Source organism: Orbicella faveolata, unplaced genomic scaffold, assembly GCF_042242905.1.
Source record: "Orbicella faveolata isolate gen_17 unplaced genomic scaffold, um_ofav_v1 contig_46, whole genome shotgun sequence".
NCBI lineage: Eukaryota > Metazoa > Cnidaria > Anthozoa > Scleractinia > Merulinidae > Orbicella > Orbicella faveolata.
The window spans coordinates 19867067-19891506 of NW_028301576.1; the positions used below are offsets into that span (position 1 = coordinate 19867067).

General features: G+C 38.3%; 1 long non-coding RNA gene and 1 pseudogene across 3 annotated transcripts; both read right to left on the reverse strand.

Annotated features, from left to right (window-relative positions):
* Window positions 1–13431: 13431 nt before the first annotated feature.
* On the reverse strand, window positions 13432–14648 carry LOC149098791 (uncharacterized; annotated as a pseudogene).
* A 1538-nt stretch (window positions 14649–16186) lies between these two features.
* Window positions 16187–23957, reverse strand: LOC149098792 (uncharacterized). 3 transcript variants are annotated; one of them, XR_016203662.1, is made up of 4 exons: window positions 20480–20984; window positions 18587–18711; window positions 17927–18146; window positions 16187–17613 (listed from the first exon to the last, which is right to left on the reverse strand). It is a non-coding gene; the product is annotated as an uncharacterized LOC149098792 (long non-coding RNA). The 3 variants fall into 3 exon arrangements; XR_016203663.1 differs by lacking the exon at window positions 16187–17613 and adding an exon at window positions 23263–23957 and having other exon boundaries at window positions 17967–18146; window positions 20480–20603; XR_016203661.1 differs by lacking the exon at window positions 16187–17613 and adding an exon at window positions 20993–21669 and having other exon boundaries at window positions 17967–18146; window positions 20480–20603.
* Window positions 23958–24440: the final 483 nt, after the last annotated feature.

Here is a 24440-nt window from a genome sequence, read left to right on the forward strand (position 1 = left end):
GCAGACTGTAGACTTTTTAACTGAATCGTGTTAACTGTTTCCATCATTGATAGCTAATCGTAAACAGGCTAACCAGTGCGTCATCAATAGGCTACCACGAGTAATATATAACAAGTGTTGATGTCAATGAATGGGTTTGTAGACATGCCATAGGCATTTAGTAAAGTATAAACTCATGTGCTGTTGTTAATGACATGGTCATTTTCCACAAAACAGCTCTCTTTGATTTAAATGAATAATTTAATGTAGATTGCTAACACCAAGAATTGCATTTCAAAAGCTAATGCAAGACAGTTTAAAGGAGTAGGTCACTCCAAAAACCGTGTATTTTTTTCCATCACTAATCAAAAGTTCACATTGAGTTGAGTTACCGTTGTTTTAGCTTCTGAAGTGGATGCGATCCCAATGAAAAAGGAATGAAAGGTTCGACACCGGGAGCCACCATTTTGAAAGGATCTTGAAGGCCAGGCCGCATATCCGTGACGTCATTCCGTCCGAATTGGCGCAAAGTTCAAAGGCTAAAGCTCTTCTTTTCTGTTCTAAATTCAGTTGTGAGCTAAAAAATTCGGCCCGGGCTGTAAAACCGGAACCGAAAAGGATAGAGAAAGAGGAATGACTTTCCTTAACTTGCCTAAAAAGAACAAAAAATTGCCAAAGAAGTGGTTCGAACAGCTACGTCGGGATGAGAGATTCATGCCAAAAAAACTCGAAAATGAGTATGTGTGCAACGAGCATTTTATAGACGACTGTTTCAAAACTCAATACCGATTTGAGCTTGTGGCTGGAAACACAAGAAGGACGTCATCGAAGAAAACTGCTTTCCGACAATTTTTCAACGGATGGCCCTTGTAAAGGCGCATATTGCAAGCGAACGGCTCATCGTAAGGAACGAAATGAGGTAGCTATCAGTTATACTTTTCATTTTTAGAAATATATTTGCCCGGCAGAACTGTCGTTGACTTGATTGGGTAAATATTATTACTGCGCAAGAAATTGAAGCTCCTCGCTGGACTACAGGGCTCGAATTTCAAGAAAAAACCTTGGGGCCAGCTGGCCCCTAAGTTTTCAGGTTTGGTCGCCAGCACAAGTTTTTTAGTCGCCAAAAATTTTCGACCCCTCAGGCAATATATTTTTACGAAAAAGATGCTAAAACGGCGTGAATCACGGGTCAGTTTCATGTATAATCAGTTTGCCGCTTTTTATCTATAATAACAGGGAAAATGGCTAAATGAAATTCTTTTCATTATTTACCAGTCTTACCAGTATTTGTAAAAAAAGCTTCTATGTTACAAGCTTTAATTCATTGTATTTCGTAGACTGGCGCTAGGGTTTTCGGTGTTTTCGTGTTCATTGATGCATAGCGACCGCATGCGTTTTTTGGAAGTGATTTATTAAATTTCTTAGGGTACCGTGGGAACTTCAAATGCCTTGCAGATTTCTTTAAAATTACAAGTCAGACTAACCCGGTCGGTTTTCTTTTATCGAAAAAGTATTTTTTCGCTTTATAAATCTCTTGTGTGGGCCAAAATCAGAGCGTGTTTAATAATCGACCTTGACAGCCAGGGATGAGTTAAAATACTTACAAATTTTTAAATGCTGTTTAATTTGATTTGGAATACATCGGAAGAAGTAGTTAACTGTACATCAGTACTATCTACATATCGATAATTACCGATAACAACTCCTGCTATAGTGAAATCCGATATCCGCATGTAAATAATATTTTGTCTGAAATGTGTTACAATTTGTTTTCATTAATTTTATCAACACGATTCATCATTAATTAAGGAGAGGGTTTTGCATTCGCATCAGTTTTGGTAATTATAGTTGCTAATGAAAGCAAATCTACGGTAAAAAATGAAGCTTTAATTTTACTGCATGCCTTGTCAAGTAACGAGGCGAGTAAACACGACACGTGCGATAGGGATAAACACACTAGCAGAGTGAATTTTCCTTCATCAGCTAATGTTTACGCATGTAAAAGTTCCATACACTTTTTTCTTCTATCCAAAATCTATTACATATGCTTAGCTTTCCAACAGTAAGAATTACAATTCTCACAAAAAATCTTATGTAATGATAAGGAATGCCGTCAATTTCACATTTCACGTCAAAGACGTCGATTTCACTTCGCATCTTACATGTAAAGTCACTGCGTATTTCACAAGAGTCCACGTAGTCCATAAGTGTAAAGAAACCGGCAAACACGTACGAGCACGGGCAGAAAGTATCCACATTTTTATAAGTAAAAACACAGACTTGTGAGGTGGAAAGCATTCGACCGATTTAAACACACCATTGAAACTCGTCAGTTTCTGTGATTCCAGAACTCCCTCTGCATTGAACCGCCAGTAAAATAAAAATGGAGACAAATCAGATCAAGAGCATTATACTGGAGATTTATTTTAAGCCACCAATTCAATTCTGAGAGCAATATGCAATTAAAAATAAACTTCCTCTTCCGCTAACTGCGTCCATTGCAATTGTACTGCAAAATGTACCTTTCATCTTGGTGACCTACTCCGGCTGTTCTTGGCAACAAACACATTCTCTTTGCATCGTCATGGTTGCACATCTCTCACAAGTACACCACAGAGCATTTTCCAATCGTTCCATTCAACTAGATTATTATCATCCCCGGAATCATTAGCACGTTCTAGCTTCAAGCGCAGCCATACTAAAGCTCAAACGAACAAACACATTCTCGGACGGAATGACGTCACAGATACGCAGCCTGGCCTTCAAGATCCTTTCAAAATGGCGGCTCCCGGAGTCGAACTTTTCACTTCTTTTTCATTAGGATCGCATCCACATCAGAAGCTAAAACAACGGTGAGTAACTCAACTCAATGTGAACTTTTTATTAGTGATTGAAAAAATACACGGTTTTTGGAGTGACCTACTCCTTTAAGATACAGGATAATATATTGTCAGTGTTCTTGCTGAAGTTCTATCCTAATACTGCCAGCATGTTGCCATGGCTACCATGTAAGGCTAGTGCAATCAAAGTCAATTCTTTTTATAAAGATAGTTGCAATATAAGAGTTTTGTATTGCCATTCAATATCAACCCTTAGAAGGTAGTGCAGGCTGCTGATTGGTTGATTATATCAATTTCTATAAAAATGATGAGATTGGTTTCAATCCAGAATAATACATTATTTGATGCAACAAAGAAATTCACAACATGAAAATGTTAACTATGTAGTATGGGATAATCAATTACTAGCAACAATAAATGCAAATACCAAAAAATGTTGAGTCATAAAAAAATACTAGGTGATGAAAATCAATAAAGTAAGCATGAAGGTGAAATGCTTTCAGGTGTTTACAGTGTAGCTAGCCAATGTATATTCTGGCACTTGTTTTTTCTTGCAAAAAATCAGTTGATGTCAACATAGTATCAGTAATGGACTGTTGATTATATTTAGAGAAAAATTAAAATTCTGAAGAATTAGCATGATCCTGGAATATTCCTTGGTGCGATGGCTAGATGTAAGTAAGTGCATTACAGTGATATCGGTACATGCAAATCAGAACTATTGTGGTTGGACCAACTTCTTTTATAAAATAAAGAAGTTCCAAATGAAATTTCTAGGGAAATGAAGCATTGTGCTCTTCACCACAGGTAAGACTGACACTACTTCAAATCCCTACAATACTGTTCTTCTATAAACTTGTATCAGCAATTTCATGGACTCCCTCTTGAAAATTATGTTGGCAAAAAGGGTAAAAAAATGTTGTTTGATGATAAAAATTTCATTACACATCTTTTGCTCAACAAAGTACAAAATGTCCAGGGGATATTGTACACTACAACGTCCAATAACTTACTGATTTAAATATATGACCCAAATGACATGCCTGAGCACTGCTTTTGTGAACAATTTAAGCATGTTTTGCTACTGGTGCTCAATGGCTTATACATACAGTAATCAGCCTCAGCAGCCAAGCTTCTTGATATTGTTTTCTAGCTTCCTGTAATGGCCAACCATTCAGTGATTGAGTTGAGTTAGTATTGATTACAGTGTTCAATAGCACATCATACATTGCATAAAATCACATTTCATTATCACTAGTATTCCTTTGATACTATGTTCTTAATCAATTCTATGTTTATTTTCCCCAAGATCTTCATTGACAGGGAAACATCCAAATTTGTGGTTCTTATCCACAAAATTATTGACATGAGAGCACTGGCACTTGAAGCTCCCACTTTGAATTCCAAGTGCAAACTTTGCTCTCAAAAGCTGAAGTAATAGCAGAAAAGCGTCCAAACCTCAAAGAAATACAAGATAAGAGAACACCAATAAATATTGATAATGTCCAAGACAACATGGGTAGACGAAGAGCATTCGAGGAGGTAATACACAACTGGTTACAATAACATCTTGAATAACACCACATGTTGTTAATTAGTAACATGACAATTTCTTTTCACAGATGACCTTTAATATTTCTCAATGTCAATAAATGTGTGGCTTCCAGGCTATATCAGTAAAGGCTAAGATCCTACAAAAAGGTGATTATGAAAGAATTAATGTTATATTAGGAAAGGCTGATGAAGATTGATTTTGACACTGCAGATGGAATGCTAAACGCATAGTAAACTTACAAATAGGAACGTCTTACGGTTGTAGCGAAAACTAAGACCCCTGAAAACTAAGACCTAAGACCTAAGACCCGAAAACTAAGACCCGAAAACGAAGACCTGAAAACGAAGACCCGAAAACGAAGACCCAAAAACTAAGACCCCCTTATTTTATTAATTTTTGCCCTTTGTTTATCTTTGTGATCTATGATCACGGTGTTCACTTTTGTTTGATTATCGTTTTCTTCGTCTTTGAGTGGGATATATTACAAGTTTTGCCAGGGAAAGTAGCTAGCATGGCGGCCATTGTTTTATCGTTTATGGGCCGTTTTAGATTGTCCGAATCCTGGTAAATATGAAGATCAGATCGATTGTACAGACTTGACAAGCTCTCTGATTTTCCCGACAGAAGAATGTCACACCCCACCTAGCAACAGTCTGACAGTTCGCCTCGCGACATGTGCCCCCTGCCGTCCTTATTCTAGCTAGAACAATGAAAATCCACCAATTAGAGTGTGCCGTTGGGAACTTTTGACCTGGCGTCCGCCAGCCATAGTGTTACGACATCGCTTGATAAAGATGGCGCTTTTTTCCGAAATAGCGATGTTATTTTCGTAAAGCCCGATTTCCTTTCTTTTTCTTTCTTTGGTTTTACCTAAATAACTTGCGAATGTCAGCACCATTCCGGCTTCCAAAGCTTGTGGACAGAAAGCACGTTGTGGCTTCGGCAGTTCAGGACATTCCTCAGTTTGACTGGAACAAGTTTCACGTGGAGAAGCACGTTGGCCGAGGAAGCTTTGGTGTGGTATTCCTTTGCTTAAGACTCAAGTGTTTGATTTAGCCCTATAAAGATTAAAAGAGGTATCCTATTTAATAGTTTTTTTTCACTATTTTCGAAAGTTGTTCCAGTTTCATCTTAAGTAAGAAAGAAAAAGTATTAACACTCCAACAGCGTCAAAAGCCAAAAAAGTGCAGTTAGTATTACTGACATTGCTATTGTTTGCTAACGTTTGTTATGTTATTTTATTTGTAATCACTGTTTTTTTTTTATTGATTTCCGCAAGAATACCATGCCATTTCACACTCCAACAGCGTCAAATGCGAAAAAAAATTCAGTTAATATTACTGACATTGTTATTGTTTGTTATGTTACGGTATTTTATTTGTAGTTACTGTTTTTTGATTGTCGCAAGAATACCCATTCTCTGGTGCAAATAAGGCGCTTTTACGCCTTTCTTAAATGGACTTAGGCCAAGTGTAATCGAGTGTAATTGAAGTACAGCGTTTGACCGGGGAAATAAATCAATTCAATCTGTTGAGTAAAAACGTTGTACTGTAGTGGTGGATTTTCTGTTTTATGGGTTGATTCCTTTTAAAACCAGGATTTGAAGAAAATGTTTTAAGTTTTTTCGTTTCAAATAACTCAATTAAAAAGAAAGGACAAAAAGATAATGGATCTTTCGGATATTCGTTTTCGCTTTTGCTAAAGTCCGGGCGGCGGAAAGACATCATAATCCTACAATTTATCATAATCAAGGACGGGGGTGGAGCAGGGGTTTGGAAAATAAAGAAAATAAAGGGGTCTTAGTTTTCGGGTCTTCGTTTTCGGGTCTTAGTTTTCGGGTCTTAGGTCTTAGGTCTTAGTTTTCGGGGGTCTTAGTTTTCGCTACGAAACTTGTAATAAATCCCACTCAAAGACGAAGGAAACGATAATCAAACAAAAGTGAACACCGTGATCATAGATCACAAAGATAAACAAAGGGCAAAAATTAATAAAATAAGGGGGTCTTAGTTTTCGGGTCTTAGTTTTCGGGTCTTCGTTTTCGGGTCTTCGTTTTCGAGTCTTCGTTTTCGGGTCTTAGTTTTCGGGTCTTAGGTCTTAGGTCTTAGTTTTCGCTACAACCAAAGTCTTACATCACTGAAGGCATTAGTATGCATAGTTTTAATTGTAAGACATATCTCACCACGTACAATGTATACAATTGTATCAGCAAACACAGTACTGTAAAGCTAGTGGATGAGATCACAATTAGTATTGAACCAGGACACCGAGAATCATCTGGTAAAGTTGTTATTGCCTCAGTCATGCCAAATAGTATGTACTAATTATAAATCAACTTTATACAATGGCTGTCTGATGTGTAACACAAAGATCCAGATAGTTGATCGTAATGTTGTTAAGTGTCATAAATGCAAGCTAACCAGTTTTACTGTTAATACGCTCCTAGACACATCAGTAACAGAATATATTAGTCCTTACCAATGACCTGAACCAGATACTGTACACTTTGATACAACTATGAACATTTTTATAGAAGGTAGCACATAAAGTCACTGATTGTACCGAAAACCAACTGCTAGAATGGGTAACCTGAAAACACTGACCCCCACTATGGACCGGTCCGCGTACTCCTCCTACGGACCCCCTCTACGGAAACACAGCGGTCAAACGTCTGCGCATGTGCGAGCAATGGAGCAACTAAAAGGCGGCCAAAATATATTTTCATGACACTGTTCTTTTCGTGGGTCATCGGTATCCTATAAATGACATTTTCCTCGTTATTTATATATTTGTTTATGTTTTAGCCGGTACAGCGAGAGTTAACAGAAATGACTTGAGAGTTAAAAATTATTCTACCTTCTGCTTGTTGCAGGTCTTTCTTTTCCGTGGTATGTATTTTCCGTGCTCCTTGAATTTTTTGTCCGCCTCGACTTTGCATTTAGTGCACCAGTTTTTCCCAGGTTTGTAGTTTAGAAAAGATTTTCCCGCCTGGTCAAAGACCAGGTACAGTCGGTTTGGGATCGGTATTTTGGCCAGCTATGCCCCCATGACGATGGACATGAACATCGTTGCTCGTTTCGATTCATCTCGTTCCTGTGCTTCAGACAAATCAAGGATCCGGATGGAATCCCTCAGTCCTTGCCAAAATTTTTCCAGCTCGTCTGAGCGAAGCCGAATCACTGCAATTGTCTTTTTCTTCTCCCATTTTTCCTTCTTTTACACATCGTTTGTCGTCCGTTTCCGGCGTCACGCATCGTGTGATTAATAAAAACAAATGAAAATACACTACGCCGTCGGCTCGTAGCATGACACGGGTTTTAAGACTTAAAACCTTTTTTGGTAAAGCTCAAAACAAAATGGTAAATCAACAGAATACCGGTAACTTAATAAACTTTGTGTCTGAAAAGTCTTAAGTTTACCTTTTAGCTGCTTTCTTTTCCTTTTACAGATTTCTATGAACTTTTCAATTTTTTTTCGTAAATTTTGCGTGACACCGGTTGTTTCCAATGTTTTCCTTTAAATTTTTGCGCGGGAAATTGGCACGCGGCTGCCAAAAAATGTACCAATTTGCGCATGCCCGACGTTTGACCGCGGTGTTCTCTACGGACCACCCCCCAAAATATAATAAAAATAATAAATAAATATTTCAGTTGCGGGTTGTCTAATAGATTACTCGTGACGGCGAAATTTCGAACGTTACATTGCGCTCGGGTGCAATTTATATAATTACACATTGCCATTTCCTTTGCTGTGGCCATGAAGTATACGAAAGACGCGTACGGGGAAGCCTCCGGGAAGCCTCGAAATTTGTGTTCTTTCCCCTCTGCCATTTTGTTCAGCCCATCCTCCCGTGGGTTCGTGAACTCGTTCCAGGCTTCACAATTTACTCAGCGGAATAACAGATGCAAACAAGAATAAACGGCCTAAGAATATATCTTCCATAGCCAGATTGAGCCACGAATGAAAGGTAAGAACTTTCCTTCTTACCATCGGCATCTCCTTACGTTGAAAACGGCGTTTTAGGCAATTTTGTTTTTGGGAGCGGGTCGGGTGTTAAAAAGCCAAGTCCGTTACATTTGCACAGCGTAACACTCGAAAAAATACCGACACGAGTTTGAATCTATTAGACAACCCATAAGTGAAATCCTTATTTATTACTTTTACATTATTTTAGGGTGGTCCGTAGAGGGGGTCCGTAGGGGTAGTCCATGGACCGGTCCGTAGGGTAGTCCGCGGACCCGGTCCGTTGTGGGGGTCCGCGGACCGGGGGTCAGTGCTTGCGGGTTACCCCTGTTAGAATATTTTTTAATCAAAACCTTTAGGTTTACAGTCTGTGACAAAGTCATCTTGTAAGCTGCATAAGAGATATTTAGAATGTCATTTACAGGGACCACGGAGTATCATTTGACTTGGTGTAGTAGCAAGCACATGGCAAGTGAGATATGGTCTTAAATAATTCGACACTGTACTTAGAGCTTCAGAACTGCTGAATGTTTTACTTTGTCATTTTAAAACAATTGATCACTCATCAAATGGCATCTATATCAATCACAAAAAATCTAGGATGGGGGACCTTTCTAAAGCTATGCACCTTTGTGCCAGGAGCTTTGCATTCCCTGGTATGCTGTATGGTACTTTGAGTTCAAAAATTGTTACAGTTAATAACCAATAGGCTCTATATATTAGATCACAAGAAGAGCAGAAAGAGCTTCCTACACATGTATGTGATTAGCTTGTGCATGTTCAGTTCAAAGAACACTGGATTCAATCTCAACATCATATGCACAACTGGATCATTTTACTGTTGTACACAGTTTTGCCTATGAACTACTCAAGAAACATCATGTTAGAAATTTTTTTCTCAAAATAACCATGTTTAATAAATCGTTACATTCACATGTTTAAGTAGTAATTTCTTTGCCCTGATTGCATTAAGCATAAACTGTTAAGCAGTAGCCACATGTACGCTTTGCGAGCCTATTTTTTTAGTGGTCAGTGAATAAAACGTTCAACCGTTCAGTATTTTAATGCAACGTAAAGACTTCAAGGATAACAGTACTTGTTAGTTGATTCTGATTATATTTATTTCTAACAGTTTGCTAGAGGATGGCATGACATTAAATATTTTGTTGTATAAAAACCATTTATTTTGAATATTTCGACTAGAATAACGACAATCCGTTAACAGTGTTTACAATAAAACAGTTACCGTAAATCCTCAAATTAGCGCTTATTTCAAATTTAGGAGATAAGATAAGATAACTTTATTTATACACGGTTTTTCCATCAGTCAACAAAGTTACTGGACTATCCAGCTATCTGCCTAACTACAATGAAAAAAAACTGCTTTTCATGGAGGCCGTGTCTAAAAATTTACTGAAAATTAAGATATTACTTTAAACTGTGTCGATTTAATTTAGATTTAAAATCGGTCAGGTAAGTTGTTCCACGACTGAGCTCCGGTGTACAAAAAACTTCTCTTAAGATAATGAAGACGGGGGCGCTTATTCGAAGGGAGCACTTAATCGAGGGGGGCGCTTATTTAATTTTCCCCAAATCGTGTCCTGACATGATCATTTTTTTAATACATCAGCTGCACATAAACAACAACACAAGCTGTTTATCGACATAAAAAGCTGATCCGAAAGTTTAAATCGAGGCACCTTTAGAAATTCACGTGGTCACAAACTGAAACAATGTACAAATCTGATACTACACGACGAAAACTATACATCATTTGTTGTCTCATTACTCGTCCACAAAATAGGGGGAGGGGAGGGGGCGCTTATTCGAGGGGGGCGCGCTTATTTTGAGTTTTGGCCGATAGGAGGGGCGCTTATTCGAAGGGGACGTGTACTCGAGGGGGGGAGGGGGGGCTAATTCGAGGATTTACGGTATCATTGTTTTAGAAATCTCAACTTTTTTTCAATTTTATTTCAATACTTGATTATAAACAGTTCGTTGAATCAGTAATCGAAAAAAAAAAATTATATATAATAAAACCTGTATGTTGTTGTTCAACAGTGTCAAAAGGATATTGCTCTAAACAGCAGTACGAATTCAATCATGGAATTTGTACTGTTCTAAAACCTATTTCAAAGACTTTTAACAACGAAAACGTAAGGAAGCTTTTGAAAAATTTATTATAATATCAAATAATTATATAGCTGGTAGTTAATCCGAAATTGTCAGCATAGCTATTATTCTTTCATTTTTTAAAACTGTCCAATTAAAGATTAATTTGGATAGTTTCAGGTAAAATTTTCCTTTAACAGTAGGCGCAAACTGTCCAATTTTGAAAATATAGGACAGATTGTTTGAGCCCATCAGATCCCAGAAAATACAATAGGTAATAGAAAATAGCCAATCATTACAAAGCATACCGTCAACAAAAACATAGCGTCAGCGTTGTTGCCGCCGTTTGTAGTTATCAATGGTGGAGTTTAGCGTCTACATCCACATCTACATTATGGGGGTCTTGCAAAGGGAGGCATGCTCCCATCACTGCAAGACATTAAATAAAATAATAATAATAATAATAAAAAGCTGGGCGGGGGGTGGGATGTAATTTGCCAAGAGATTTGCCAAATTTTACCATTTCCCATGACCTTTTCAGCGATATCACCGCAAATGAGAGATTTCCTACGTTACCAGAAGAGGAGCTTGCAAATCTGAGAGGCAAAAACCGAACCCAAAACACCTCCAAGAGTATAAAAACTTAGCTGAATGTTTTCAACCAGTGGAAGGTGCAGCGTAACGAAGCGAGGTTGGAAGATATCGCTGGTCATGAGCTAGATGCAATTCTTTACCGTTTTTTTCGCTGAAATTGGAAAAAAGGACGGTCACGAATACGAACCGGAAAGTTTGGCTGTCGTGCAGTGCTCGTTGGACCGCCATTTGAAAACTGTGGCAGAAACTACAGTATTTTGCGAGATCATGAATTGGCAAATTCAAGGCAACAACTTGAAGCGAGCGCAGGGTTACGGAAAGCGAAAAAATGCTTCTCAAGCTTTAAGTGAAGCAGACGAAGAATTCCTCTGGAGTTCAGGTCACCTTGGTAAACATTCTGCCCAAGCTCTAGGCAACGTAAACTTTAATCAAAGGAGACCTATGGCCAAACTCGTGAATTAAATAATATGGAGATGAAACATGTTGGTGAACTTGCAATTATTGGTGTGTTATTAAAGGCTGTTAAAACAAGCCGGGTTCGTACCATGCAAGGTCGCACTTATCTCACAAAGAGTAGGCTTTTTTCGTTGGCTTTTGTTGCACACATATTACAGACACATACGTTCAGAATAGCTAGGGTGGCAAAATTGCAGCTGAACATGGAGTGGTAAGGGCTAATGGTTCTTGGGTCACAGATGACACTCCTACCAAAAAATTCATAGAGTACCCTTTGTCTGTCTGCTGGAAAAATTTGAATGTATTCAAGTCGTACGAGCTTACAGACCTTTTTTCATTGCATTTCACTCAACGCTATAGGTATGGTTTCTTATGAGACAGCACTTCTTTTCCAATGTGGGACCGCTTGTCTCTATATATATTGCATGTGAAATACATCAAAATAAGTAGCCTCTTTTGCAAGCAATTTCAGTGTTGATCCAAAACGTCTGTCGACCCATAAGTATGTGTTCCAACAGGCTTGCAACAAAGGGTTTCTTTCCCTTTGTTATCTTTTCAATCAGGAAGCAAAAGTGTAAACAAAAGACAGCGTAAAAATCATTTAAGCTTTTCAAAATCAAGTATTTGGGATTTTTTCCCCTACGTTTCTGTGCATTTCACATCCCACTCAGAGTTCAGATCAATGTGCTAAAATAAACAAGACGAGTATAGAGAACACAACTTTATTCTAAACTTAACTCGATGTCGGTTGAACGTTGTCAACTCAACATGAAAAACTTAAGTGCTATAAACTGCAAAGCTGTGAACGGAGGTCCTGCTTGATTGAACGTTGGATCTCACAAGAGATCTAATCAGCCAAACTTAAAAAGTGAAACGATAATAAGTCAAAGACTAATGCAAGGCTGTCACAACGTCGTATATTTAAAACAGTATTTCGGCTGACCTCAGGTTTAGATGTTACTAAATTAAATAGCTGTTTCGTTCATTAATAATCGTTCGTTTCGCTCAGATAAGTTCATCAAGGTCGACAAATAAGACACATTCTCATCAAAGCTTACCATATTAGCATGAGATTTACTCATTTTCAGGTCACTTTCCAGCAAACAAATGCACATCTCCTGGTCATTTTTAACGCCTGAACGACTCATATGCTCATGAAATTCAGCCTTCAAATTGGCCATAGTACTAATTCGAACATTCGAAGTCAACTTCACTTCAATTTAGCAAAAGACCTAATATTAATGATCGTGTAAAAGCTGCAAAATCATCAACATTCGGGCACGATGCACGCATTGAGTAGCAACCGCGCAAACACGATAGCGAGGTTCGCACTGACGGCACCGTTACTATTCCAATATGCCGTCGGGCTCGGTTACTATTCCAACATAACGTCAGACTCGGGCGCTATCGTTCGGGACGACTAATTACGAACAGTGTCTACACCTGTGTGAGTGAGTGACTGACTGACTGACGCATTTGTATATCGAAGTCCCCGCAACAAACACGTTCCTACGCTTCGCGTATCCACGAGTTTAAAAATGTCACTGAACACTTTGGCCTTCGCGGGAGACAAGAGCACGATCCAAGATGAGTATAATATGACATGGTGGTGGAAGATTTCAACATCATAACAGTCGCGACTTGGAGCGAAAAATGTCCGTTTATGCTTTTGGAAGAACTGATATCCAGACGTCCACCTGAATTTAAAAAAACTGTGGGCCATTTTACTAAACAACTACTGTATTTCCTCGAATAATAGCCGGGGTCGAATATTTCTATTTTCGCAGCAAAAGGGGGCGATTATTCGAGAGAAGGCGATTGTTCGAGGGAGGCGATCATTTCAAATAATACGCATAGGAGGTCGTGTCCCAAATGTTTTGTTTTATTATACCATTAAATAAAAAAAAACTAATCACATCAAATATAAACCGAACATGGGCTTTTTAACTATTCTCGAATTTGTTTCTTCGATTACGGTAATCAATGTTCAATGCCAATATCTTCGGCATCAGAGCCTGAATCATCACTGATTACTTTTGCTGGATCAAACTCCATTTCAGCTTGATCATTCAGATTTACCGCAACGGAGATCTCGGCAAATGAGTCGGCGCGAGGTGCTGTGACGATGTCAGTTAAAGACTGTAGCTTCTCCAACCCGGCATGACAAGGTTGATCAGCCTTAAAGCGATGGATGTTGTTGTCTTGAGTGCCATCATTGGGAATGGTCAATGCACATGATTTAAATGATCTCCTTTTCAGTTCAGGATCCAGCTGGGCCCACCCGTGTAAAATCCACTCCACCACGTTCTTTCTGGGAAGTGCTTTAGGATTTCCAGCTGGTGTCAAGTCATTAACAGACTTAACAAACCATTCGTCATACTCAGTAGGAATTGTTCAGCTACGGCAAACCCGCGCGATCAGTTTCTAATGCTGCGGATGTGCTCGCTGAAATATTCCCGCAGTCGCCTTCCAGTCTCTCCGATGTATAGGCAATTGCAGCGACGACAAAAAATGCAATACACAACATTCTCAGACTGACAGGTGAGGTGGTCACGGATGTTATGTGCGCTCTTCGGACCTTGTAGAAAAGTCTGAGAAGTTATGTGCTTGCACGTCTGGCATCGAGGCCATCGGCAGGGCAATGAACCGGCATCAGTAGGAGACGGCGATGCATCAGCGGAGGGTAAGAGGATATCAACGAGGTTTCGCTTACGCCGATATGATACCAGCGGAGGTTCGGGCAAAATCCTACGTGCCTCGAGATCTTAGGACAAAATGTTGAAATTATCAAGCAAGATCCGTCTGGTGCCGACGTTGAATGGATTATATGTCAATACCAACGGGACTTTGTTGCTAGTGCTTTTATTGTGGCTTGTTGGTGTTGATGTGAGAAGCGTGGAGCGCGCGGTGGAGACCTTTCTGAGATCGTTGTTAACAAGTTTATCAGGGTAACCACGCGCCCGGAAGTATTCCTTCATCTCTGTGGCTCTGTTCATGAAATCAGCATCATCAGAGCAGATCCTGCGGACTCGAAGAAACTGACTGTAGAGAATTGCCCCCTTGCAGTGATCAGGATAAAGTGACGAGTAATGGAGATAGTTATGCGTGTCAGTTTCCTTGTAGTGCACCGATGTCTGTATCAATACGGCCATTCGGGTTTACGGTTAATACTTTACGTTGAGTGGTCTGTTTACCACACAAATTTTCTACATTCAACTCTGCAGAGAAGTGTGGAACGCGAGGTGTGATTGTTTCTTGGTTGACATCCAAAGGCATGTTTTCTTTATTCGTTGCATTTGAGGGAGTCGATTCTGAGAAATTTAATGATTTCTTAGTGGTCGAACGGTCCTTGTATAAATTCTTCTTTGCTTGAGGACTCCTGTCCGGCGAAGACACAGACGACGGAAGAAGACGTTTGATCCTTACTTGCGTATCTTGATGCGAAGATAACGGAACTTCCACATTTCTTTCTAGGCCGGAGCGAATGAACCAGACAAGTTCAGCGCCGTTGAATATTTTCCTACCACAAGACTGACATTTTCGACTGGATAGAACACTAGATTCCACAATGTTCAGGCCAATTTCCGAGCAAAATTTTGCTGATGTCTTGCCTTCACGCTTGGCGCGACCTGAAGGTTACATTTCCGTGGAAATGTATTTGGTAATTTCCTGAAAGTTACCGAATTTTATCTTTAGATTGACGCCACACAATCTACAAAAGTCGTTAGCGTTTTCCTCTTGGCTTTTTCTTCCTTTAACTGGCTTTGCAGGCATATCTCCCTTCGATGTAAATTCTCCGTTATTCGCCATGCATGCATCAACAACAAAGTGTAAGAGGATCGCCTTCACGCCTATATTTCGCGCGAAAATAGTCGGTTGTAATTGGTTGGTTTAATTGGGGTCAGTTCGGGTCAATGAGGTGATAAAAGTGGGCGGCATTCAAAAAACCCAAGTTCTCTGGTAGTAAGTATTTCTCGCGGCTTCGCCGCCTAAACTTTATTTCGGCCTACGCCAAAACTTTATTCCGCGCGCATACAATACCGCCAGCTACGCAGGCTACGAAAACCACTGAGGGGATAAAGTCAAGAAATTGTGATGTTATAGGAGATTAATAAAGATGACACTTCTCTAATTTTTAAGTCTGTACATTTTCCCAAACCTCAGATATTCGTCGAAATATTTTGCAGAAATTTACAGAGTCCAGTATGGAGCCGCCATGTTGGTGTGCCTCCGCGGTACACCAACATTGGGGCCGGAAAATAGTGTAAACATCTGGAATTTACTTTGGCTACCTAGGCGACTGATTATCTGTACTGAAGAAACAAGCATTTACATAATCACTTTTCCTAATACTTTAACTTCTGAAAGGGCTAAAAATCACGAGATAAGTATATGTTTTTCGAAAAACGCGTTCGCAGCTCTAAGTCACGCACTACCATAACTCTGAAATTCAAAATGTCTCGCTTGCTTGACAAACGCCAAAAACAGCAACAACAACAACAACAACAAAGGCTAAGGGAAAAAGACTGAAACGTTAATAGGCTGATGTAAAAGACCTTCACTCACTTCACGCCCTAAAGGCCTGCAAACGAGTAATGTATTGTAAGCTAATATATAGATTTAGGCCAGCCTAAAAGCGGAGCTCCTCAGTTATTTTTCGGAATGTTGTTACTAATGAAAATAATCCAACTTGTATGAGGTAAATTGCGAATGATTTAATAGTTTCAGCCGGAACTAGTATTACATCAGCAGATCGAGGTGTAAGATGGTGTGATTATGAAATATAGAGCCATGATTTCAAGGATTTCTTGGAAGCCACCAAAAATCTTGATCACATAACAGAACAGTCTTCTGTGCTTTTTGGTGGCATTTCTTGTTCTTTCCTACCTTATTCAGAAAGACAAGGCATTGTTATTAATCATTATATTCTTCCTTAGCTAACATGGGGACTCCCACACAAAAGAAGTTTACACATTTTTTTGTTGTGGGGACTGATTGAAATGCAGTGGTTACAATATACTCAGTCCCTGAATCTCTACCAAATGAAATGTCACAAAAATACCAAAACAGTATACATATGTGAAAAGTTGGAAAGTTTTGTTTTCTAACTTGTCCCCAAAGATACATTTAGCCATCTTCACTATTGTATGGAGTCTCCTCCTGCAGGAAGGGTTTGCAATGAGCAAAATCACCCTCGCATGAATGGTAATTACGATATTTTTTTTTTGCTGATCATGAATACTTGCATAGGCTTCTAATAATAATTTTATTATTCAATTTCAATGTGATTTGTTCTTTTTTTCGACTGGCATTGTGGACTACAAGAGCTGTTACTGGATTCCATTAATTAATTTTGCTATGATTAAATTATACCAAGAATTATCAGTGAGCTAAGAGGAAGTTATATTATGTACATGTATTTTGTCTGCACTACACAACCAAATGCACTCAAAGGTTATGAGGCATAGGTACATTTGTCAGAAGAGCCCAGCATATCCAAGATATGTTTTGATTGACACATCAATTAAGATAATTTACAGCAAAATGGATAAAAAATACATCAATATCCTACATGCACCAAAGCCAGGCAAGGGGTTATAAGGCAATCGTTTAAACAACAGATTGAAATAATTTATAAATTAGAGAACACTATTTCTACAACAGAATGGAACAAATTAACCTTATCGGACATTGCGAATGGCAAGGCTGTCTGTAGAATGTCACAAATTTCTCAACCCTTTCTTTCTACAAAAATGCTAATCCTGCAACTTTGCTTAACACCAGTTCTCCATTTCGTGTTGGCAAAATATCAATTTATGCCATGTCCAATGCAGATTATCACAAAATTGATTTAAAAGCTCAATAAATATCATTTTAAAGCCAAAAAGCCAATTATTTAAATAAACCATGAGTAAATTATCTCTAAGAAAAACTGATTAAATTAACAGGCACTTAAAAATAATTAGTTAATATGTGTTTCTTAATAATGTAATGCAGTGTATCTGTCACAATGTTGCAGCTAGGATATTACTACAAACAGGATGGGTTGCAGAACTGAACCTCCAAGTCAGTTTATTCAATGAACTTGGCGCAGAATTTATAATCCCATCAAGTTGTCTGTAAATACAGAGAAACCAAACAAAGCATTACAGTCATAAGTAATGAATTACTGAACTCTTTTACATGTACTGTATGAACAGTGTATGTTCCATTAATATTGGGGATCTCTCAGAAGCTGCATCCATGATAAATTAATTTGTTCCCAGATGCATTTGTTTATAGAACTTTTCACAAATTAATATCTCTGTCATAACAGTGACCTCTGTGTTCTCCAACAATTAGAACACAAGAAAAATACACTCAGTAAGATATTGTTTACAATAAAAATCAATGCCTATAAGCAATCATAAGGACCTTAAATTTATATTACCTCAGAAATATCTCACCGGGCCATGGTTGCTTTGAAAATCTTTGATGTTTTAATACAGGCTCCCCATCTGTAACCTGTTCATATATTGACTGACAGGAACAGGCATGTAATTCCTTTCTTTGATATACAGTGTACTTCATTGTTAGCTGTTTACTGAGTGTTAGTAGTGAATCAAATGCTAGGGGTTGGTACTCCAACTTTCACTGTGGCAGGCTCTGCCCTGAGATACAAAGCAAACTTACATAACTGTTATGAACTTCGCCACTTGCTTTCGAGAGCAAATGCAATTTGCTACAAACAAGCAACTGGAACATTGAGGGTTACAACAATGTGCACCGTCCCAATCACAGGGTCATCCAGGCTGTTTGGTTGTACATATAACTGTACAACTGTATATTAGTTCAGCTTCCAGAAGAAAATCAGAGTTTGTCAGGATAAATACTGATGTTCTTGCTTACTCAATGAATGAATGTGCAGTTCCAGAAGATATTCACACCCAACACCCATTCACGGCCAGTCTTTAGAAATTCCAAATTAAAGTATCAGGAATCAAGAGCTCTAATAGAGAAAAAGCCTCCATGTGGGGTATGAATCTTTTCTTGAAGAAAACAATGTCTGAGAAATCATTAATTACAAAATAATGTTTAAGAAACATCTTACCTTACAGAGAATTTTGTAATCTACACTGTCTGGCCAGTTCATATACATGTATTTGACAAGTTGACACTGGGCATGTTTGTAAATTTGTGCACTTCAACATCACATTACTATGTAGCACTGGCCAACTAAAAGCAAACAGCATAATTTGGGTAATTAATATACACTGTACATTATTAGGTTGAAATATTGGTGTAGATTGTTGCACATCAACAGATACAGAAACTACTTGCACCTGAATCATAACGAGTGAAAAATCATGCATGAGACATTTACATGTACATGTAACAGCCCTCCACCTCAGAACCATCACAGATATGATATGATATTTTTAAACTCTCTAAAATTTCAGATTATTCAAGATTAACATATGCACATACATCATCTGGGGCAACCCTAAAACACTGAATTTGGAAACCGAAATCCAGAATCTGGAATCCAGAATCTGGAATCCAGATATTATGAATGATGATAGAAATAATTCACTTCAGCAATGTCTAATAAATAAATATAAGCAAAAATCATTTTGTTGTTATTTATTCTCTTGGCTTTACTTCAGCCACAGACTGTAATTGCTAAAAAATTATTAACTAGTTCTGAACAACCCTTAGCTATATATCTGGCCCCGTTGTTCAAAAGCTGCATAAAGCTATTCATTGGGTACATCACTATCCAGTCAGGGTTACTGATTTTTTGGGTGGATAGAGTTACTCATAGCCTGCGAGCAGGCTCTAGTATCTGTCTCTATTGTCTGAGCAGGCTAAATAGGTGTCTAGTGTTTTTCTGCATTGGCATGTCACCAAGAGCCTTCATACGGCTTTGCCACTCACACCCCCAGCCCAAACACGAGAGCCTGCTCATAGGCTAAGTTACCCATCTTTTGTTCAAGCTGGCCCTGGTGAGAGTCCGGTTCTTGTCTAGATCAAATTGCTCTGAGAAGACTGGTGAGCAGCACATTAACAACAAGCTATTATAGGATATTGCAGTGCGTTTCTGGCAGTCTTTTAGCATCTTTGAACAGCATGTGGTCTGATCTGTCAGCAAGTGAGAAGCAGACGGAAGTAAGTGTGCAACATTTCTACAAATTGTTTTAATATGATGGCCGCCAAGAATATGAAATGTTGATTTGTCACAGTATCAGTGTGGAAATTGTGTTAAGCTGGAATTGGTCTCGTATCTGTTGGAAAAATCAAATTTCATATTTAGATCAGATGGGTTAGCCCTTGGACTGCGAAATTGGGGGGCGTGACCATCAATGTACAGGGGCTGCCACTGATGGATATCCTGTTCTCTATGACATTTTCTATCTTGTTCAGTATGTACTAGACATAAAGGATAAATTTATACTTCCGGTAAATTGAAGATCACTTATTAAACAAAATGGCAATTACCAGCAAGCTTATTTTAGACACTCTCGAGGTGCTTGGAATAAAATTAAGACGCACTTTACTGAGATTCTCATAATCATAGCCCTCACTAAAAATAACGGTTGCCAAATTTCAACAGACGGGGAATTTTTGTTTCAAAAAAGGTTAAGTTTGAGGTCCTTTTTACTTGGCAGCTTACTTTTTACAGTCGAAAAGCTAAGCAAAACAATTTTCGCGTATTTGAAGAACTTATTTTCTTTGATTTGCGGATTCCGGTTTCCAGTTTCTGGATTCCGGTTTTTGGTTCCAGATTCCGGATTCCGGTTTCTGGGTTTTAGGGTTGCCCCATATTTAACATATTGTTTGCTTCACATTCAGTTTACACATGGCTGTTATCCAGCATAGGCAGACTTATAAGTTTTCCTTCAAAAATATATTGCAACAACTATTGCATCTTTCGTTACCTATTCTTGTGATGAAATGACACAAAATTCAAGAACAAGAAGTCATAAGCATAAAACTAACTTACATGGTAGTGCTTACAGTTCCTCTTACTGTCTGCATATGCCGTCCATAAACTGATGCTGCCTGGACAATGTACTCATTATTTTTCTGATCACACCTTTTAAAACGTCACTGTTATATAATTTGTCCTGAAAAAGCAATACATGAAATGTTATGCCTTTGGCACTCACCAAATACCTTTACATGATGTATAATGTACACCATATCAACATTCACAATTCTCTTTACTTTCATTGTAACTCTTTTGTGTCATTTTCCCTCACTTGAAGACAGGACTTCCACATTAGGTTATAATTTGCCTCTGGAATCTCTATGAATTCACAGGGAGTGATAACAATTAAATCATGACTAATTGTAGCAAAGGAGGCGTTCAAATGTCAGATTTTAATGCTAAGTTTATACAGTAACTTTACATTACTCTTCGTACATATATATAACCTCTCAATTATTGCACCTATAGACAGAAGGTGTGCTGGGGGAAGAAATGTTCTACACTCTCTGAACTTTTCCCCCTTACCTGTAATAGGATGACTATTATGAACTACGGTTTGTAACCAACACCAACATTAGGTTATGTATACACATGTATATTTTGTAGTCGTCTGTAATCATAAAAAAATAAAAATGTAAAATCCTCCATAAAGTTCATACTCAATAACACTGCTACATGAAGCGCTGTCACTGGAAATCAATTTAAGTGAAACTGTTGCAACAGCTCTGCCAAAATTTTTCCTAGCAGTTAAGGCAGGATAACAGAATATACATGTAGCACATAGCAAAGGCTAGAGATACACACATGTTAGTTATCAGTTAGGATTTGGTGAGCTTCTGTGCTGTAGGTATGGTGGAAAATAATAGATTATCAGAAATGAAGGTTCCTGAGACATTTTGACAGCACTGAGAGGAATTAATATATAAATTCACAAAAGAAGGAGAAGTTCTTGCCCTGTCCAGTTCTCTGTAATAAAAATATCATTTACATATGAGTCATTTATAATATGTGGTTTGTGTTTAAAGCCGATATAATGCACACTCTGATTGGCCAATTCCAGTGCATTATTTACATTTACATGGTATACCTCGGTAAAACCATAAAACATTGCGTGCGACTAAAATAAAAAATATAAAAAATAAAAAGAAATGCCTAATTCATAACAATTTAAAATACTTAACACTAAAACGAATGTAATTCTTTACTTGAAATTTTTTCTCCTGTAATGCCCATGGGCCAATTACAGGCATGCTAAGAAGTCCTAACACAAAGTAAAAGGAAATTAAGAAAACTATTGCTTTTTTCCGGAAAATTGTAGCGACTGAAGACAATGATGGAACACTCTGAGAGTGCATTCTATCAACCTGATGAGATAAAATTTAAGGAGAATAGAGATTTCACGAAGTTATATCACAAACAAATTGGTACAGGACAGGAGAAAGGAAACTGTACAGCCAGGAAGAAACTGAAACTTTCTTCGACCAGCAAAAAAGTATGCACGCACAACAAAGAAAACAGTCAGCGACATTCATTTAATAAGTTAGTAAATAAAAAATTAGTGTGAAGAAGAGAGCAAAGAGAGAGAAAGTGGAGATAGGAGAGCGCTCTCTCCAACTAAATTGTGTATATATGTATGTAAAAGTTATTCTTATTACTGAGAAATGGTCAGGGCAAGAACTTCTATTACACTGTTCAATTTACCGAGTTAATTAGTAGTATCTCACTTTTTTGGAACATTTCCATATTAAGTGTAAATACCGCATTGGGGAATAACCTCTTATTAAGAAAATAGGGTCCATGTACCCCCAACCAAAAGCAATGGCACAAATAACATGAAATAGCCAATCAAAATCAAAGCAGAGCTTTATTTGCAGACAGGATTGCCATGCATAATCGTCTACTCGACATTTTGGACTATATAAGCATTTCACCAAACCGAACTAATTGGACAGACAACAAAATAAAACGAGGAAATCTACATTATAAACACAAGATGCATATCACTACATCTGAGCTCGAGTATCAACAGCAAGTCCCTTTTCAATGAACGGTGACCGAATAAAAGAGAGGATAAAGAAAATTCGTTTAAGCTTGCGGTGTTAAAGTTTAAAAATTATTCACACTTAAATTTGAATATTACTGAGAGTCTGTATTTTTGCCGACGGCTTAATTTAGCTTTGCAGTCATTTTATTGGCAGTAGCTTTACCAGTCTTCAACCAATTTAACCTCGGAATTCACAAAAGCATTTCGCCAAACCGAGTAAATTGAACTAACAAAACGAGGAAATCTCCATACTTTGTAATCACAATATGCAAATATTCATATAGGAACAAAAGTAAATTTAGCAAATCCTGTTCGCTTCGGCTTAAAATGGTTTGTAGACCTTTCTTGGTTCAGTTTTCAACAACCATGGATAGTAACAACAGAAGAACAAATTTTAGCAGTCTACGAAGCGGCAGTGCTAACTAAATCAGAGAAAACTTCAAAATTCGCCCGGCCGTGTTGACAAGTACGATTTTGGTTAAGCTTATTTTTAGATGTGAGGTTATAAGCTTAAATTGACGACGAAAATCGATAGAAAACATAATTTGTTTACAACTTACAGCAACCTCCAAAGCGACCCACGTGTTATTGTTTAGAGACGAGCGAAACTAAAACGATGCAATTTTTAAAATCTCTTACAGCATGGCTTCAAATAAGGAAGACTTTTAATGGATTCCAATTGAAAATAAGCTTATATCACCGACGAAACTTGTTAATTTTCATAGCAAACGCAACAACAAAAGTCACTTACCGCAAGTTGGCAATTCAGTTCGGCCAGTGTAAATCTTCCAGGCAGAAACTTGCAGCAAAAGTTGTGAAGACTAAACTGAAGTTATATTTTCGATAGATCAACGAATCAACCACTTCTTTCCGCTACGTTTACTGTTTTGCAATTTCTCTAAAACACTGTTGAGTGTCACTCAACATACACTGATTAATAAGTATTTAATAAGTATATTTAATATGTACCTATTACATATACAAACTACGCTGGGATATGCGGCGGACGTGCCCCCAGCCGCGAGCGATGATAGGCGCCTGTATCCGCAGGCTACTTTTTCTGTGAAGAATCAAGACATTTTAAATGATGATGCATTGCATTTTAAGCTCGCAAGCTCTGTCTTGAAGATCGCATAATTTGAATTCCCAAACCTTCAGTATTTTAACTCCACTTTCATGAATTTAAAAAATGCTAGGCTAGTTTTGAATGCGAGATGCGAAATAGTCGTGCTCACGTCAGTGATTGTTTTGTGATAAACAACATATAGTTCACTTTGTCGCTTACATTTATATGCTTACAAGTAATGAATAGATATCTAAAATTGAGAAAACATACCTTTAAAAACATCTACGTGTTTCTCTAGTCCCTGACGGACAAGCCATTGTTCGAAAAACGCCTCGTCTTTCCCGATGAATTCATCCATGGCACTTTCGAAAACACGTGTGTCAAATGCTCGGGGGTCGCCCCGGGGTACGCAAATGCCCAGCCCCGGGCCGCTATAAAATTGCGAATACCCCAGCCCCGGGACTGACAACGTGAGCAAATGCCCCGTAGTTGCCCGGGGGGAATGGGCACTGCTGGAACTGACTGATGCATTAATCACCTTAGAGCACAATACAGTGTCTCTAACCAGCAATGTTCAAAACCTTTTCATGGTGTACTTTCAGTACGTCTCCCTCTAGAATGTCCTTCACGCCAAAGTTCTAGAAGAAAGCTAAGCTAGCACAGATTTTGATTTCCATTTTCTGTTTTTGATATTCGAATTTCGCTTTTTTGGGGGGCGGGGGGGGGGGGGGGCGGGGTAGAGATCATAGCTACAACAAGATTCTTGAGTCTTCATTTGATCTCCGTGCGCTTATTTGTCACGCAATAGCTCTTTTCACGGTTATCGTTTCTCGTTTGCATTGCAATATAATCTAGCATGTACG